The sequence below is a fragment of the Elgaria multicarinata genome, chromosome 2 (assembly GCF_023053635.1).
Source record: "Elgaria multicarinata webbii isolate HBS135686 ecotype San Diego chromosome 2, rElgMul1.1.pri, whole genome shotgun sequence".
NCBI lineage: Eukaryota > Metazoa > Chordata > Lepidosauria > Squamata > Anguidae > Elgaria > Elgaria multicarinata.
Genome location: NC_086172.1, coordinates 126,844,408 through 126,860,964, shown reverse-complemented (window position 1 = coordinate 126,860,964; position 16,557 = coordinate 126,844,408). Strand labels below are relative to the sequence as shown.

General features: G+C 41.6%; 1 protein-coding gene across 6 annotated transcripts in view; it reads right to left on the bottom strand.

Annotated features, from left to right (window-relative positions):
* The window catches only part of SIPA1L1 (signal induced proliferation associated 1 like 1), a 182,368-nt gene that overhangs the window by 85,013 nt on the left and 80,798 nt on the right, over positions 1-16,557 (bottom strand). For 4 of the 6 annotated variants that reach the window (XM_063117608.1, XM_063117614.1, XM_063117613.1 and 1 more), the window contains one exon: positions 12,752-12,844. The exons of 1 other annotated variant lie outside the window; for it this stretch is intronic. The gene's annotated coding sequence lies outside the window, so the exon portion shown is untranslated. Of the gene's footprint in view, positions 1-2,367; positions 2,437-12,751; positions 12,845-16,557 lie in introns of those variants that run through there. One more of the 6 variants, XM_063117609.1, reaches the window with a different exon arrangement.

The following is a 16,557-nucleotide window of genomic DNA, read 5'->3' as shown; positions in this document are numbered from 1 at the left end:
GATATTGCACATATACAAAGAACACACCCCTTCCAAACCAAAGTCAGTTTATAGAAACCAAATGCACAGTTACAAATGGGGGATACTTGGCTCAGCAATACTACAAATGAGAAGGATCTTGGAATTGTTGTAGATCACAAGCTGAATATGAGGCAACAGTGCGATATGGCTTCAAGAAAGGCAAATACTATTTTGGGTTGCATTAATAGAAGTATAGCTTCCAAATTGCGTGAGGTACTGGTTCCTCTCTATTCGGCCCTGGTTAGGCCTCATCTAGAGTATTGCGTCCAGTTCTGGGCTCCACAATTCAAGAAGGACGCAGACAAGCTGGAGTGTGTTCAGAGGAGGGCAACCAGGATGATCAGGGGTCTGGAAACAAAGCCCTATGAAGAGAGACTGAAAGAACTGGGCATGTTTAACCTGGAGAAGAGAAGATTGAGGGGAGACATGATAGCACTCTTCAAATACTTAAAAGGTTGTCACACAGAGGAGGGCCAGGATCTCTTCTGGATCATCCCAGAGTGCAGGACACGGAATAACAGGCTCAAGTTAAAGGAAGCCAGATTCCAGCTGGACATCAGAAAAAACTTCCTGACTGTTAAAGCAGTACGACAATGGAATCAGTTACCTAGGGAGGTTGTGGGCTCTCCCACACTAGAGGCCTTCAAGAGGCAGCTGGACAACCATCTGTCAGGGATGCTTTAGGTGGATTCCTGCATTGAGCAGGGAGTTGGACTCGATGCCTTGTAGGCCTCTTCCAACTCTGCTATTCTATGATTCTGTGATTTAAGTTTAGTTTAAAGCTTCTACACCTGATCCACAAAATCTGAATAGGTACTTTTACTGCAGCAATTTTTGTTGTGGACACTTTTGGGAGAGGAGAGATTTTAGGATGCTTGCTTGCAATTACTATATGCCACATCGTTTTGGGCTGTAACGTTACATCCACATGTAATGTGGCTGACTGAAACAGCACTTCTGATGTAGAGAAGCAACAGCAGCACTGGAGGTGTCATCAGAAATGGTATGACAGTGATAGCAGCATAGCCTACAGAGTATCAAGACACTTAAACGGGTCAACAGAAAAACTGTGGAAAGCCACTTTGGAATGTCAGTAAATTGGCTAGTTACTTTACAGAAGTTCCTCTTTTTTGCTGAAGCTATATATTTTGACCCAGAAGACAAAACCAATTAAATTCTGATAGTTCTACATACAGTAGTGCATATTTAGACATAAGACATTAAAAACTGGAGTTATACAAAGCACATCGAAGGAAGCAGCTTAGAGAAAATAACTCCAACACAAGGAAAGCAAGGCAACTTCATTATTCTGATATTGATGCATCTAACAGTCCCTGGTCTCTGTTTCAAACACTTCAGACCACTTTTATAGCAGGGTTGATAAATATCAATGATTTAAAATAAATAAACCTGATTTTTAAAATTTAAATTGGATTTTGAAATTTACTTAAAACAATTAGTAAAAACGGTCTTAAATCAAAGATATAACCATGAATACTAATTACACAACTTCTAATTATATTTTATGAATATGTTAACAGCAGTTTATGGAGATGGCAGATAACATGATCAGTCCCATTCTGCACTGCAGGTGGCATGTAGAAGTGCATTCTCTCTCTCTGTCTCTCTCTGAAAGCTTTGCCTCTCTCAAAGTACAAAGATATAGAAGGTCAATGAATAGAGACGTAGAAAGAGGAACTTCTCCCAAACAATCAAAATAAAAGGAAAGCAAATGTACACGAAACGCCTTTCTTTAGAGCAGGGGTTAGAGAACCTGCGGCCCTCCAGATGCTGTTGGGCTGCAATATCCATCAGCCCCAGTCAGCAATGGGCAATGATCAGGGGTTGATGGGAGTTACAGTCCAACAACATCTGAAGGGCCACAACTGCTTTAGGGACAGTTTCATTCTGCTATCTTTACAATGAAAAAGCAGCACGTATTAGTTGGTAAGAACTGAAGGAGATTTCACCCAACACCTGCTGTGGCAGTTGGCTTAATAGCAGTCCTTTGCTAGATTCGACAATTACACCCACATTCTCCTGTGAGGGATTAATTGTTTGCTAAAAATAAAAAAGAGATTTGCATTTCAAGTGAACTGCCTGAACAATGTGTTATTTGACAGAAGGTGAAATTAATCAACTTTCTGCTTGATGATCCGAGATTGTATTTCAGATGTCCAGATTTAAATTGAACCAATCTAAAATTCATAAATAAATATAATAAAGAGGGATGTTCTATAACCCAGTATCACAGCAATAAAATTAATCATAGACTATGAATGAATCTGAAAGATTTCACATGCAAATAAAAACTTAAGAGGTAAAGTAGGGGGGAGAAACACTTACTACAGTTTCATGGCATCTTGGCAAATTCATCGACTTTAGCTTCAGCATTTATGCACTGAAATGTGTAACCTAGAAAGAAAAATAATATGCTACTATTATAAAATGTTTAGGAGAAAAACCAATTATAGATTCAACAAGAAAAAGGTCAAACTAAGAAGGAAAAAAAAAGTCAGGTCTACATAAGAGAAACTTCCCCTAGTCAGACTTGGTGCAAATAAGAGGATAAAAGTATTTTACTCTAAATGACTATTACATTTACTTTAGAAAAATCTGTATCCTGGGCTCCTCAATATGCATATAGTTGCCTTAAGATAGATACTGAAGAACATGTATTTGTACATCTTATTTGCACTGTGTGAAGAGGGAGTGTAGGTTCATTCCTCTACCTCCTCTCTAGCAGTGCAAATAATCACACATCCCTCTAATACTACTTTCCCCCTGAAACAAGGTTATTAGATTGAATTGGAAGGAAAGAATCTGTTGCCAGGCTCCCAAACCAATTCTTACAAGGACAGACATTACATACAACCTTTGCCAAACAGCAGAAATATATGCAATAGGGACTGGCAATTGGTGGACTGTGGATTGAGACAGCCTTCTGAAGACTGTTAGGAGGTTACATGGATCATGATGGGGGCCTACAGTTGAAACGCAAAAGATAAGTGTTATTTTAAGGAGTTAGTAGTGTACAACAATTGCTCTTTCTGTGCCTGGATCTCTAGTTGGGCTCGTTGCTTTTAGTGGTTCATCTTCCCAGAGTCAGTTATCTGTTTGAGACGGGAAAAACTTGAGAGGCTAGCAGATAAGCCTTTGGCAAGATCTCAAGGTAGCTGGGATGGAGTTATCTATGCTGGCTTACTGCCAAACATTCCAAAAGTCATTCAACTACGTCCAGAATAGGGGGTGGGATTACTATGAGCATAATAGTATATATGAATCCCTGAGACATTTGCAGGGTGGGATCTCAAAGCAGGCTGATCTAGAAAGTTGCTGCATAAGGCCAGGCCAGTACTGGAGTCATGCCCGCTGCCATATTTTGATGGGATCTTCCAGCAATTGTAGGATATGAGGTTATAATCTTGCTCTGTACTATTTTGCTGTCTTCTGCTTTGTTAATTTGCTCCAGATTAAAAAAATATTTAGCCTTCACCCATTCGTGTTTTCACTGCATTCTGAATCCTAAAACCGTTTCCCCTTAACCAAACAGGGTCCTTCTGGCAGTTTTACTATTACAACTTTAAATGCAGATGAAGCTTTTGCTGGCTGAACTAGAAATTGTTAAGCTGTAAAAGGAAAGGAAGAGAACTACAGGGAAATCAAGCATGTGGTAGCCTGGCAACTACCAATCATCACCTATTGCTTCCAGGTTAACAGAAAGCATTAAGAGAGACTTACCTTTTTGCCATGCAATTGCACATAATTCCATCGCCTTAGTTTCCCTTCACCTTCCTTTTCAGATTTTTGGTACAGCTAGCAAAAACTGGCTATACAGTTATTCAGTTATAACTGCCACATGTAAGTTGAAATTGATTTATGATTTACTTAAATGGATTTTGATGGTGGGATCATCATCCTCAACATCTCTGTCTTGTGAGTAGCCTTAGTGTTGGTGGTATACATATATAATGCATGTGTGCACACATTGTAAAACATATAAATTACAAACTGGGAAACTGAATTTTGGGGCCAAAAACAAATATTAAACCGTGTGTTTCCAAAAGTTAACTTTCATTGCTTAAGGCAGGACAAAATGCACAAAAAACAATCCAGCTTTCAGAGACCATTATGAAGAGATTATCATCCATCAAGGACAAAATACAAATGAAAGTTGAAGGCATCCTAGGCAAGAATTAAAAAAGCATTTATTTAGGTTTAGTTCCACAAGAAACCTATTAAGTATTAATACCTCAGTGTTGAAATGTATGTAAACATAACCCACAAGCAGCATTAATATCACATTAATATTGCTTGGCATTGAGAAATCTGTTGATTTGCTTGGCATGTATAAAATGTTACTGAGATTACAATTCAATACGTAAACTCACAATGAAATCAGTTAACAAGACAATGCATTAAAATTGTGCTGTAGCCATTTTTAAAATCCTAAACATACATGACATTTTAAAGCCCAGTTCTCCTGACACCCTGGAGTAACTATCTTATTGCTATTTAAATTGTTTCTCTAACAGAAGGACAACAACAGTGCAGAATTTAATTAAACAGAAAAAGACTGTGATGATTAAAAGAAAAAAAAAAGCTATGTAGAACTCAAGTGACAATATTCTCATCCAAAGTATCAAAAGCGAGGACAGACTGGCAGGATATGGACTTAGTTCCCATTCCAAGGTATTACAAAACTAATCAGAATGTGTTGTGATGAGATAACAGTTCTATACAATTAATATATGAGCTCCAAAGGGTAATAACGGAACCTATTTCCTGATTTCTGTTCATTTCGGAACAGAAATCAGTTTGTAAAGGTGGATTAAAAATATGGCCAGAGGGCTTTGCATGTCCCATACCTTCTCCAATTGGGGAGAGAATGTGGGCTGGCAAGTTGAATGAAGTCCACTCGTCCAACACTTATAGAAACTTCTGCAAGGGCTGGGTGAGTGTGCAGCCACTACTCCCACATTGGGAGGGGGAGTGGCACACAGGAGAATCCTCTCCCCATCTCCTCTCAAGGCCCTGGGAGCCTCTAGGCTAGGGGGCAGAGTTTGGGGTGGAGCCCACAGAGGGAGCCCAAGCTTCTGTAGGTTGGATAGGCAATCTTATGTTTTATACTTCTTAAAAGAACATGATTGTGTCATAAGACATGTGGCTGAGAGTACAGAACAAAACTGCAATGGAAAAGGAAAATGCAAGCGAGACAAAAAGTACCACCCAAAAACAAAAATGGGGAAAATAGAGAAGAAGAAAAAACAGACCTATCTTGCTTGGCTTAGTCAAGTAAACAACAGAATGCTACTGTCAATACTACCGTTGTGGTGGTCAAAAAAAGAACTACGAAAAACAAGAGGGTCATCCCCTTTGGGCATGGGCTTTGGATTGGGGGTGGGGGCTGCAACAAAACAAGACTAGGTTCTCACTCATATCCCCCAAATCTTCTGCAGTAGTGTAGGCTTTCCCATATGCACACAGACTACAAATAAACAGTGGAGGTTTCCTGGAAAGCAAGGCAGAACTTGCAATATGTCCTACTTTGCTGAAGCAGCACCTTGCTTTATCTCTGGACAACCACCCAAGGGCTTCATCTACTTTGTCAACACAAGTGGATCAAACAACATCAAGGCCTCCGTATATCTGCTAACCAGATATGTCAGCCATTTGGTGCCTTTCAGTGGCCAAATAAGACAGTCAAAGGGAACACTGCCCTAGACATTATTCAGTAACCAGAGAGGATTTTTAGTATTTGAATAAGAGCTGCCAGTGGCATGCTTCTACAAAATTGGACACTTTCTACTTTGTAATGTATCCAGGGCTACAGGTACTCTCCGTGCATATACATAAATCTGTGCCAAGTTAACCTACATTTTATGCCAAGAAAAACTGAATTATGTGATTATGCAAATCAGGCAAATTCATATATATTTGCTTATTTTAAGTGATATATTCTACTTCTGCTAGTCATAAGAAGTGGCAACGAGATATGCTGACTGAGTACTAAAGCCACCGCCTCCGACCACAAAATCCCCCTCTGGCTTCAGAGATGATACACATTGCCCACATAATGCCAAGTCAGTCTTTGTCGCAATAAGGATCAGAGAAATGTTCCTTAAATGTTTATTTATCAGAAAAACTGAGATTAACAAGAATGCTGAAACCTGCATCTGGTATTAGAATTCCACACTGATTCAAAAATGCTCTGGTAATTGTTTAGCATAACATTCCCAGGAAAATACTATATACACTTAGTGCTTCAGCAATCAGGAAGCATTTTGCATTCCCGCTCTCTTTATCTCCACACTTGGTTAACTTGGCTTATCGTCTGGCATACCTCAAATCCAAGTTTGCATATCAGTACCACATCCTCAGTCCAAGCATCTGATCAAGTACGTTTTTCTTACAAAAGTTTCCTTTCTCTTGCAGAAGCATTTTCTCCTCTTTCTCACTTCACTCTACTCCTTAGAATCTACATTTTCCATGACACAAGACTGTTTCCTTTATAAGAATTTTAACTTAAAGATGCACCATCTGTCACATTGCTCATCTCTTTAGGAGAGGGAGGGGGAACCTCCAAATTTATGCATTTAAGGAATACAAATGTTGTTATGGTAACTAAATGTCTACCCATGAAAACAAGAAGGCATCTGAAAAAAGTGAAATATATGCAAGAGACTTAATAGATGCTCAAGATTTTATTGTTTATAGCCAATGGCCATCACAATAAAAACGCAAAGCACACAGGTATAAAACAGAAAAACATCTGATATAATAAAACAAGAATACAATAAAATGATCAGGATTTAAAACATTCCTTCTGTTTAACCCCTTAGGATTTGGCAGTGGTATGGTTTACAAAGGCTGCTCTTATTTTTCTTGCAGCTAGCGCAAATAAAGCTATCCTATAGCTGATGAATTTGTCCACATCAGCCAACAACCATCTAATTGTAAAATAGTCTGATTGGCCTTCTAAGAGACTTACTGCCTGAGCAGTTTCATTAGAATTTTCAGTTCACAAATATCAATGTAAGGAGCTATTTAATTATTCAACCAATGAAGAGTTTTGGAAAATAAACATTAGTGTGGTAATATTATTCTGTTCTGCTTTGCAATTGCTAGCTCCCTCCCATCTACCCATCTCCATCCCACTTCTTCTCAACCTATGAAGTTCATTCTGTCCTACTCTTCTCTTCTCTGCATTTCCATGATACTCACCTATACTACCTCATTTCGGACCTTGATACTTGCCTCACCTTCTACCTTTCTGAAAACATTCCCATCCTGTTCCTTGCCACACTCTTCCGCTCCCTCATCTGATACTAACCTCAATGCTTTTCTTCTTGACAAAGCTGACCATGTCTACATTTCCCTCTCTTTTACGTGGACTTCCCTCTGTCTAACCATCACCTTATCTCCTTCAACAGAGTACATACACAGCCCTCGTGCTCCTTCTATGACTTGCAGTCCACTAATGTAATGCAAGGATGGGGAATATGTGGCCCTCCAAATGTTGTTGGATGGCAGTTACCATAATCCCTCGCCATTGGCTATGCTGGCTAGGGCTGATAGGAATTTCCGTCCAATACCATCTGGAGGGCCACACTTTCCAAGCGCCTGATATAGTGGGTCGTGCAGAAGCATCTCTCCCTCTTTGTCACTTCTATCCATTCCTTAGAATCTGCATTTTCCACCTTTAATATACCCTTGTCCTCTATGTTTCACTTCTTAGCCCCACTCTCCCATTTATTTTACTTAGCCCCTTACCTGAATCATCATCCCCTACTAAAAGTAAGCCTAACTAAGCACATGTAACTGAACACAAATTGATCACATTATCTTTACTTCTATTTTTCTCACAACCCCCACTTCTGTTGCGTACCTCAAATTTTTGATTGAAAGCTCCTCCCAAGGCTTTGTTTGGTATTCACAGCATGGATAGGTTAAAATCATGATTTGAGGAGTATTTCCGGAACAAGCACACATTCTATTTGGTTGATATAACCATCGTATCATATTGATTTGTAACTAAATAGGAACTTTATGTCACCTAGTATAAATCCAAAACTTTTGGTCATGCAGCCCACATGAATTGAAAAAGTATACTGCTTAGCGATAAGAGAGATTTTGGTTTGACTTTGTCTGCAGATATGAAAACATCCTAAGCAAGATCACTTACGTGAAGAATTAGGGTGCAATTATTTGGAAGTAATAATTAAAAATTAAGGTAATTTCTTAAAATATAGCTTTTATTTGCAATTTTTATCTGTAAGACACCATGCACAGCATTCAAGAGGCAGCTGGACAACCATCTGTCAGGGATGCTTTAGGGTGGATTCCTGCATTGAGCAGGGGGTGGGACTCAATGGCCTTGTAGGTCCCTTCCAACTCTGCTATTCTATGATTCTATGATATATACACACAATTATCAAAAGAGCTGCCAGATCAATACCAGAGTTAAGGTTAACTCATGTTGACTCAAGCACCACAAAGCCAAGAAGCTAGAAACTTAGGCTCATGACTTAACAGACATGTCCTACAACTAGTAATAATGTAGTGCAATGTCTCAAATCACGCTTGCATGCAACCTACACTCCATGCACCCACACGTTTCTTATGCCTTTCATATGTAAATCCAGATGTGAAGGATGAGTGGCTGGTACCAGCAAAGATGCCCCACACTGTCCTGGTCCTGTATTTCTTTAAGAAGTATCTGAAAACAAACTGTATTGCTAGAGGAATCCTCCTGTGAGTTGAGCCATGCCTGTCTGCTGTTTGTACAATCTGTGGCATTGTACAACACTATTATTGATCACGAGACACATGTGTTAAGGCATCAGCCTTAGCTTCTAACTTCCTGGCTTTGTGGATCCTGAACCAACATGAGATAGCTTTAACTCTTGGCCTTAAACCAGCAGATTTCTTGATTATTGAATTTCCCTGTGTGTTTTTTAAAGAAGGAAATGTATTATGACAGTGTTCTGAAAAAACAAAACACAAGCACATCATTAACTGAGTAGATATGTACAAATGAATAATTATATCCCCGTATGTTCAGAAAAGCTTACTTCTGGGTAAGGCTGCACAGGATTCTAGCATAGTTTTCTCTTTTTCCTCCCTCTCTTCATCAGTGATCTATCAATCAGTAAGAGTGTTTCCCTCAGCTTCCAAAATTATCTCACTCTTATCTCTGTTGACAGATTCTTGCTCCCCTGCCCTACCATCAGAATGCCGTCAGGAACACTCAAATTCCTCTCAAAACACTAGGGTACTGGCAGCATTCTAGCTTCCGAATGAAACTGAGCATGCCCAACACAACTTTGCCAGCAGTTACTGTCATAGGCTTTCATGGGGCAGAAAAAGCTAGTTAACTTTTAAACCACTACTCAGAATTTCACCAAACCAATGAATGACACACCTCCTCAACAAGCCTGAATAAAATACATCAGTAGTTTCTCCCAGAATTTGAAAGAAATATATGATAGGATGGGCTCTAGCTTGGAGTAAAAAGTACAAAACTGTTGATTTTCAGCACTCTTTAACTGTAGCTGGCACTCTGAGTTGGATTTTTGAAATTTTGCACAATTGTAGATCTTGTACTAATTAATCCAGACTAAGCATGATTTTATAAATATCGTCAGGACTCCCAGATCATGCAAAAGGAAGTATGAATGAGGGTGCTATTTTCTCTGGGCAAGAATGTCAGCTCTTATGAGGCACGATGCTGGAGCCAAATAATAACTGAAGCACAGCTTTTCAAACTGAGTCTCTTATCTAACAGCTAAATCAAGAGTGTAATGCTTAATGAATTGAGCGTATCTACAACCATCCACTTGGCAACTTTACAAATCTTTGAAATGAAATACATGCAAGACTTGGAACAGAGCAAAATGTATTCACAAAATGAGTTGCAAACTCTTCCAGTATTTTTGAGTAATAGTTGGTAACTTCAGGAAGCAATCCAGGAAACCTGGATGTACATTGACAGGTAATATCAGAGAAATACAACTTGGTACCAAACTGAATTACAAAATCCATATATTGAAACTCACTTGCTAAACATATATGCTAGTCTGACATACTAGACCAGCAAGGTCTCTGCCATGGTTTTAAAAATGTTGACTTCTCTACAGAGGAAATAACTATAAATAATGCTAAAAAATGTAATCATATGGTTGAAAGAAAATACAAAATAGATTAGATACTAGTTGGTTTCCTATTATGGCAGATAATACTACTACAAGAAGGGAGAAAAAGAGAAACCTTCTAAAACAGTGCTTTTGCTTTTTTACAAGCTTCCAATTATTATTCAAACTGAATATATCTGTCTGACAGACCTTTGAAAATGATGTTTACTATAAAGTGTAAAAATATCCCATAAAGCATCTGAACATGATACAATATGTATATTCCTGTCTTCAGATATTATCTGAAGAAAATGTTTCAAGAAGTGAAAATGTAACTGGGGGACGGACGGACTTGCAGATAGCTGATCAAGAACTAGAACCTAATTTTTAATCTCCTCCTCTGAGCTCATAGAGTGGGAATGAGGAGCATATGACCCAGAGGTCTATACAGGCTCATTCATGTAGCATTATGTTTGAAACTGGCCCAGGTAATTCACAGTTCAATTCTCAAAGGGATAAATTGTGGTCAGTAGAAAAGCCAAATCTGGGATTTGAGTTACAGACTGTTATGGATGGATTACACTCCCTCTGAAGGACCAGGTTCGCAGCATGGGAGTGTTTGCTTCCAAGCAAGCACTCACAAGATGCTGTAGCCAGGAACGGCTTTGCAGAACTTCCTGGAAAAGGCAACTCTGGCCACTGTGATCCATGCCTTAATAACCTCCCCTTCAGATTACTACAATGTGCCCTATGTGGGGCTGTCCTTGAAGAGTGTTTGGAAACTGTAGTTAGGACAAAATTCAACAGACAGGTCACTTCCTGGGGTCTTATACCAAATGTAATTATCCACCGTTATATTCATTTTTCAGAAGCAATACTGTTGTAAGATTCTACAGAATGTAATATAGAGCATTATAAATATATATAAATGAAGGTGACTTTGTACTATTCGGAGGAGCCTCAAGGATCATAGAAAAAATGCAGCTCTAGTTGCTGTGTCAGCATGGCATAATCACCTATTAAATATCCCTTAGCGATACTGCTTGATGCTATTACATAGCAGCAGTTCCTTTCAACTCCTTTTAAAGGAATTAACACAGCACTACATTACCTATGTTTGTCTGATATCTCAATGACCTAGACAACATTTTACTTTGCTGAATCAGAGATATTCTCCCTGCTCCTTTCATCCTTATTAATCTCCACATTTACTCTCGACCCCTGCCATCAAGGGATTAATAATTGAGCTTCATACAGGACTTCAATGGATATGTAAAATTATGTGGAAAACATATTATAGCAGGCCGAGGATAAACTTCTAAAATCTAGGTACGAGCTTTTTAGGGACTCAGTTTTTGACTCTAAATCTCTTTTGCTATTAGGCATTGCTAATCCCTTGTAATATATTTGAACTTGCAGATAAAAATGGTGAAATTTACGCCACAGTCATTCTTAACCCATATGAATAAACTAGTAAAACATGATTCCAGAATTCTCATTTCAGAATAGTATTGCTGAACCTGAGGAGGCATTTTTTAATTTCTCCCTGAATCATTATCAAATTACCACAAAGAATGGCTAGATTCGGACTATTCTATTTCAGCTTTAAAAGATTAGATTTTTGTGAACCGCCCAGAGAGCTTCGGCTATTGGGCGGTATAGAAATGTAATAAATAAATAAATAAATAAATAAATAAAAGCTGAGATGAACAAATCTTGTGTCCTCCGTACCACTTTCCTCCTTGGTACATCTCAGTTAAACTCAGAAATTTCGAGTTAATCATAGTTTGACATTTTGTCTGAACTGGGAAACTAGGGTTACCAGATTCAAGCCAAGCCAAGTTCTTAAACCATAGTTTGTTCAACAACAACAAAAGATCCTACCTTGTTCTGAAGCTGGCAACCATAATTTCCCAGTTCAGACAAAATGGCAAATTACAGTTAATTAATCAGAAGTATCTGAATTTAACTGAGATGCACTGAGAATGGTAGCGGGAATAGGTAGCATGTGCAGACACAAAGCTCATTACAGTGTGATCAACCAAACTGGGCCATTGTCTTTAATAGCTTTCTAATCCTTCTCAAAATGGGTAAGTATATTTGGAGAATGTACAATTCCGAAACACAGACATGGTTTGCATGTCACAGAAATAATTCTTGGGTTGGTCAACCCAAGAATTGGCAGGGACAAGTGGAGCTCACAAAACATTTCTGCCATTAATTAATGTTCCCGGGTTTTTTCGTGACATGCAAACCCAGAAACTTTGGGTTATTTAGGTTGAACAACCCAGAGTTAACCCAACCAAAAACCATGGGTTAACTCTGGGTTGTTTAACCCATAAACCAGAGTTTTCCGATTCACATATCACAAAACAATCCAAGAACAGGAACATTACAAGTTTCTTAATTTAAAGCAGAAATGGCTCACGTGTTCTGCCTGTTCCCAACAATTCCAATTAATCAACCCAGGAACTGCCGTTGAAACATGTGAACCAGATCACAGAATTAGTTCTGAATCAAGGTTACTCAAAGAAGCAAACTGGTGGCCTTGGAGTATGCACAATGAGCCTACGCTAAACTTTATATCTGCACCTTACCTGATTTTGGCATCTGAAACAAACAAATCTGGATTAAAGTCTCCACTGCAGTTTCAGCTCTTCCATTGCCACTGATGTCAGCAAGAGGACAAACTGCAAAAAAAAAAAAAAGGGGGTCAAGGCCCATAAAATAAAATCCTGATGGCTGAAACTATATGGTAGCTTCACCTTTTAAAATATATTATTTAAAGTAGTGTGATTACTACTCACTATATATTTTGAATTCAATCATTAGTGCAATATTAAAACAGAGCTGTCCTCCCTCCCTCCTGTTTATATGGCTTAGATTGTAATGGAATGTTATTACATTCTTCAGGTTTCCATATCATGTCTCCATCCTACTATATTCCACTGAATCACTTTATTTATTTATTTATTTATTTATTTATTACATTTTTATACCGCCCAATAGCCGAAGCTCTCTGGGCGGTTCACAAAAATTAAAATCATCATAAAACAACCAACAAGTTAAAAATACAAATACAAAATACAATATAAAAAGCACAACCAGGATAAAACCACGCAGCAAAATTGATATAAGGTTAAAATACAGAGTTAAAACAGTATAATTTAAATTTAAGTTAAAATTAAGTGTTAAAATACTGAGTGAATAAAAAGGTCTTCAGCTGGCGACGAAAGGAGTACAGTGTAGGCGCCAGGCGGACCTCTCTGGGGAGCTCATTCCACAACCGGGGTGCCACAGCGGAGAAAGCCCTCCTCCTAGTAGCCACCTGCCTCACTTCCTTTGGCAGGGGCTCACGGAGAAGGGCCCCTGTAGATGATCTTAAGGTCCGGGTAGGTACATATGGGAGGAGGCGTTCCTTCAAATAACCTGGCCCCAAACCGTTTAGGGCTTTAAATGTCAATACCAGCACTTTGAATCGGGCCCGGACCTGGACTGGCAGCCAATGAAGTTGTAAAAGGACTGGCGTAATGTGATCTCGCCAGCCAGTCCCTGTTAGTAAACGGGCTGCCCTGTTTTGTACCAGCTGAAGCTTCCGGACCGTTTTCAAAGGCAGCCCCACGTATAACGCATTGCAGTAATCCAAACGAGAGGTTATCAGAGCATGGATAACTGTAGCTAGGCTATCACTGTCCAGATAAGGGCGCAGTTGGTATATCAGCCTAAGCTGATAAAAGGTGCTCTTTGCCACTGAGTTCACCTGTGCCTCAAGTGACAGTTCTGGATCGAAGAGCACCCCCAAACTACGGACCCGATCCTTTAGGGAGAGTGCAACCCCGTCAAGGACAGGGCAAACATCACCTCGCCGGACAAATGAACCACCCGCTAACAGTACCTCCGTCTTGTCTGGATTGAGTCTCAGTTTGTTAGCCCTCATCCAGTCCATTACCGTGCCCAGGCACTGGTTCAGAACAGTCACTGCCTCACCTGGGTTTGATGAAAAGGAAAGGTAGAGCTGGGTGTCATCCGCATATTGATGACACCTCAGTCCACATCTCCGGATAACCTCCCCCAGCGGCTTCATGTATATGTTAAACAGCATAGGGGATAAAATAGAGCCCTGCGGAACCCCATGGCTTAGGAGCCACGGCACAGAGCAATAATCCCCCAGCACCACCTTCTGGAATCGGCCATCCAAGTAGGAGCGGAACCACTGCAACGCAGTACCTCCAACTCCCAGCTCAGACAACCTATCCAGAAGGATACCATGGTCGATGGTATCGAAGGCCGCTGAGAGGTCTAGGAGAACCAACAGGGTCGCACTCCCCCTGTCTCTCTCCCGACAGAGGTCATCCCACAGGGCGACCAAGGCAGTTTCTGTTCCAAAACCAGGCCTGAAACCCGATTGAAATGGATCTAGATAATCCGTTTCATTCAAGAGTGCCTGGAGTTGTCCTGCAACCACCCGCTCAAGCACCTTGCCCAGGAAAGGGATATTAGCCACCGGCCTGTAGTTGTTAACATCTTCCGGGTCCAGATTAGGCTTCTTCAGAAGTGGTCTAATTACCGCCTCTTTTAAAGAGGCCGGCACCACTCCCTCTCTCAAGGAGGCATTTACAACCTCCTGGACCCAGCCGGCGATCCCCTCCTTATTTGATGTAATGAGCCACGAGGGGCAAGGGTCAAGCACACAGGTGGTCGACCGGACTTGGCCAAGCACCTTGTCCACATCCTCGGGCCTCAATAACTGAAACTCATCCAATAAAACTGAGCCGGACGGCGCTCTGAACGCCTCTACTAGTGGTGCTGCATTAAGTGTGGTGTCCAATTCATGACGAATCTGAGCGACTTTATCTTCAAAGTGCCGTGCAAACTCGTCACAGCGTGCTACCGAGGGTTCAACTATCTCACGCCCTGGCCCAGAGTGTAACAGGCCACGAACCACTCGGAAAAGCTCCGCCGGACGACACCGAGAAGACGCAATGCTGGTGGAAAAGAACTGCCTCTTTGCCACCCTCACCGCCACAGAGTAGGCTCGATAGTGAGCTCTAGCCCGTGTTCGATCAGACCCAGCACGAGTTTTCCTCCACCTGCGTTCTAGCCGTCTCCCCTCTTGCTTCATCGCCCTCAGCTCAGATGTATACCAAGGAGCTGACCGGGCTCTGCTCAGAGGGAGAGGACGCTTGGGCGCGATCGTGTCAACCGCCCGAGTCATCTCTGCATTCCATAGAGCGACCTGGGCTTCGACAGGAGCACCGGCCATATCAGCAGGAAAATCCCCCAGAGCCCTCTGGAATCCATCGGAGTCCATTAGCCTCCGGGGGCGGACCATTTTAATAGGCCCCCCACCCTTGCAGAGGGGAAAGGCCGCCGAGAGTCTAAACCTCAGTAGGAAGTGATCCGACCATGACAAGGGGGTAGATGTTAGTTCCCCCACTTCCAGATCACCATCCTCCTGTCCAGTCGAGAAAACCAGATCAAGCGTGTGTCCCTTTGCATGTGTTGGGCCGATGACATGTTGAGACAGCCCCATGGTTGTCATGGCAGCCATGAAGTCCTGAGCCGCTCCGGATACAGCAGCCCCGGCATGGAAGTTGAGATCCCCCAGAACCACCATCCTGGGGGTCCTCAACACCAGGTCCGAGACAACCTCCGTCAGCTCAGGCAGGGAGACTGTTGGGCAGCGGGGTGGACGGTACACCAGCAGAATCCCTAATCTGTCTCGAGTACCCAACACACAGTACAAACACTCCAGACCAGCACTCGACTGAACAGGAAGCCTAGAGAGGGAGATTGTATTCCTATAGACCACGGCAACCCCCCCTCCCCGGCCCTTGAGTCTGTGCTGGTGCTGCACCGAGTACCCAGGAGGGCAGAGCTGGGTGAGAGCAACCCCACCCAGTTCACCCACCCAGGTCTCAGTGATGCATACCAGGTCAGCCCCCTCATCCACAATCAAATCATGGATGAGGGAGATTTTATTCTGGACTGACCTGGCGTTCAGCAGCAGCACCACCAGACCCGAGAGCAAGCTGATATGGCCACCAGGAACTATCCGGTTGGGGTAGGAACCAGAAGAGGGAATAGCTGTAAGGAATCTATCCCCTCTTCTCCTCATCTGGCCTGTTCCTCCCCTAGCACCATACCTCCCCCTACCCGTGACCACAGTTATGTGGGCATCCCCGTATCCCCCAGAGCTCCCCAGGCACATATTAAAAAGTAATTAAAATGTATTTTACAATTTGCTGCTGGTTGGCTGGTTGGAGATCTTGCAGGTACAGTAGAATGGTATCTCCTATGTGCGCCGCAAAGTGCGGCGCCAAGTGCGCACTCGGCGCCGCACTCTGCGCGTCGCCGAGGCGCGCGCCGAGGCGCAGCCTCTGGCAGGCTTCAGATGTACCTG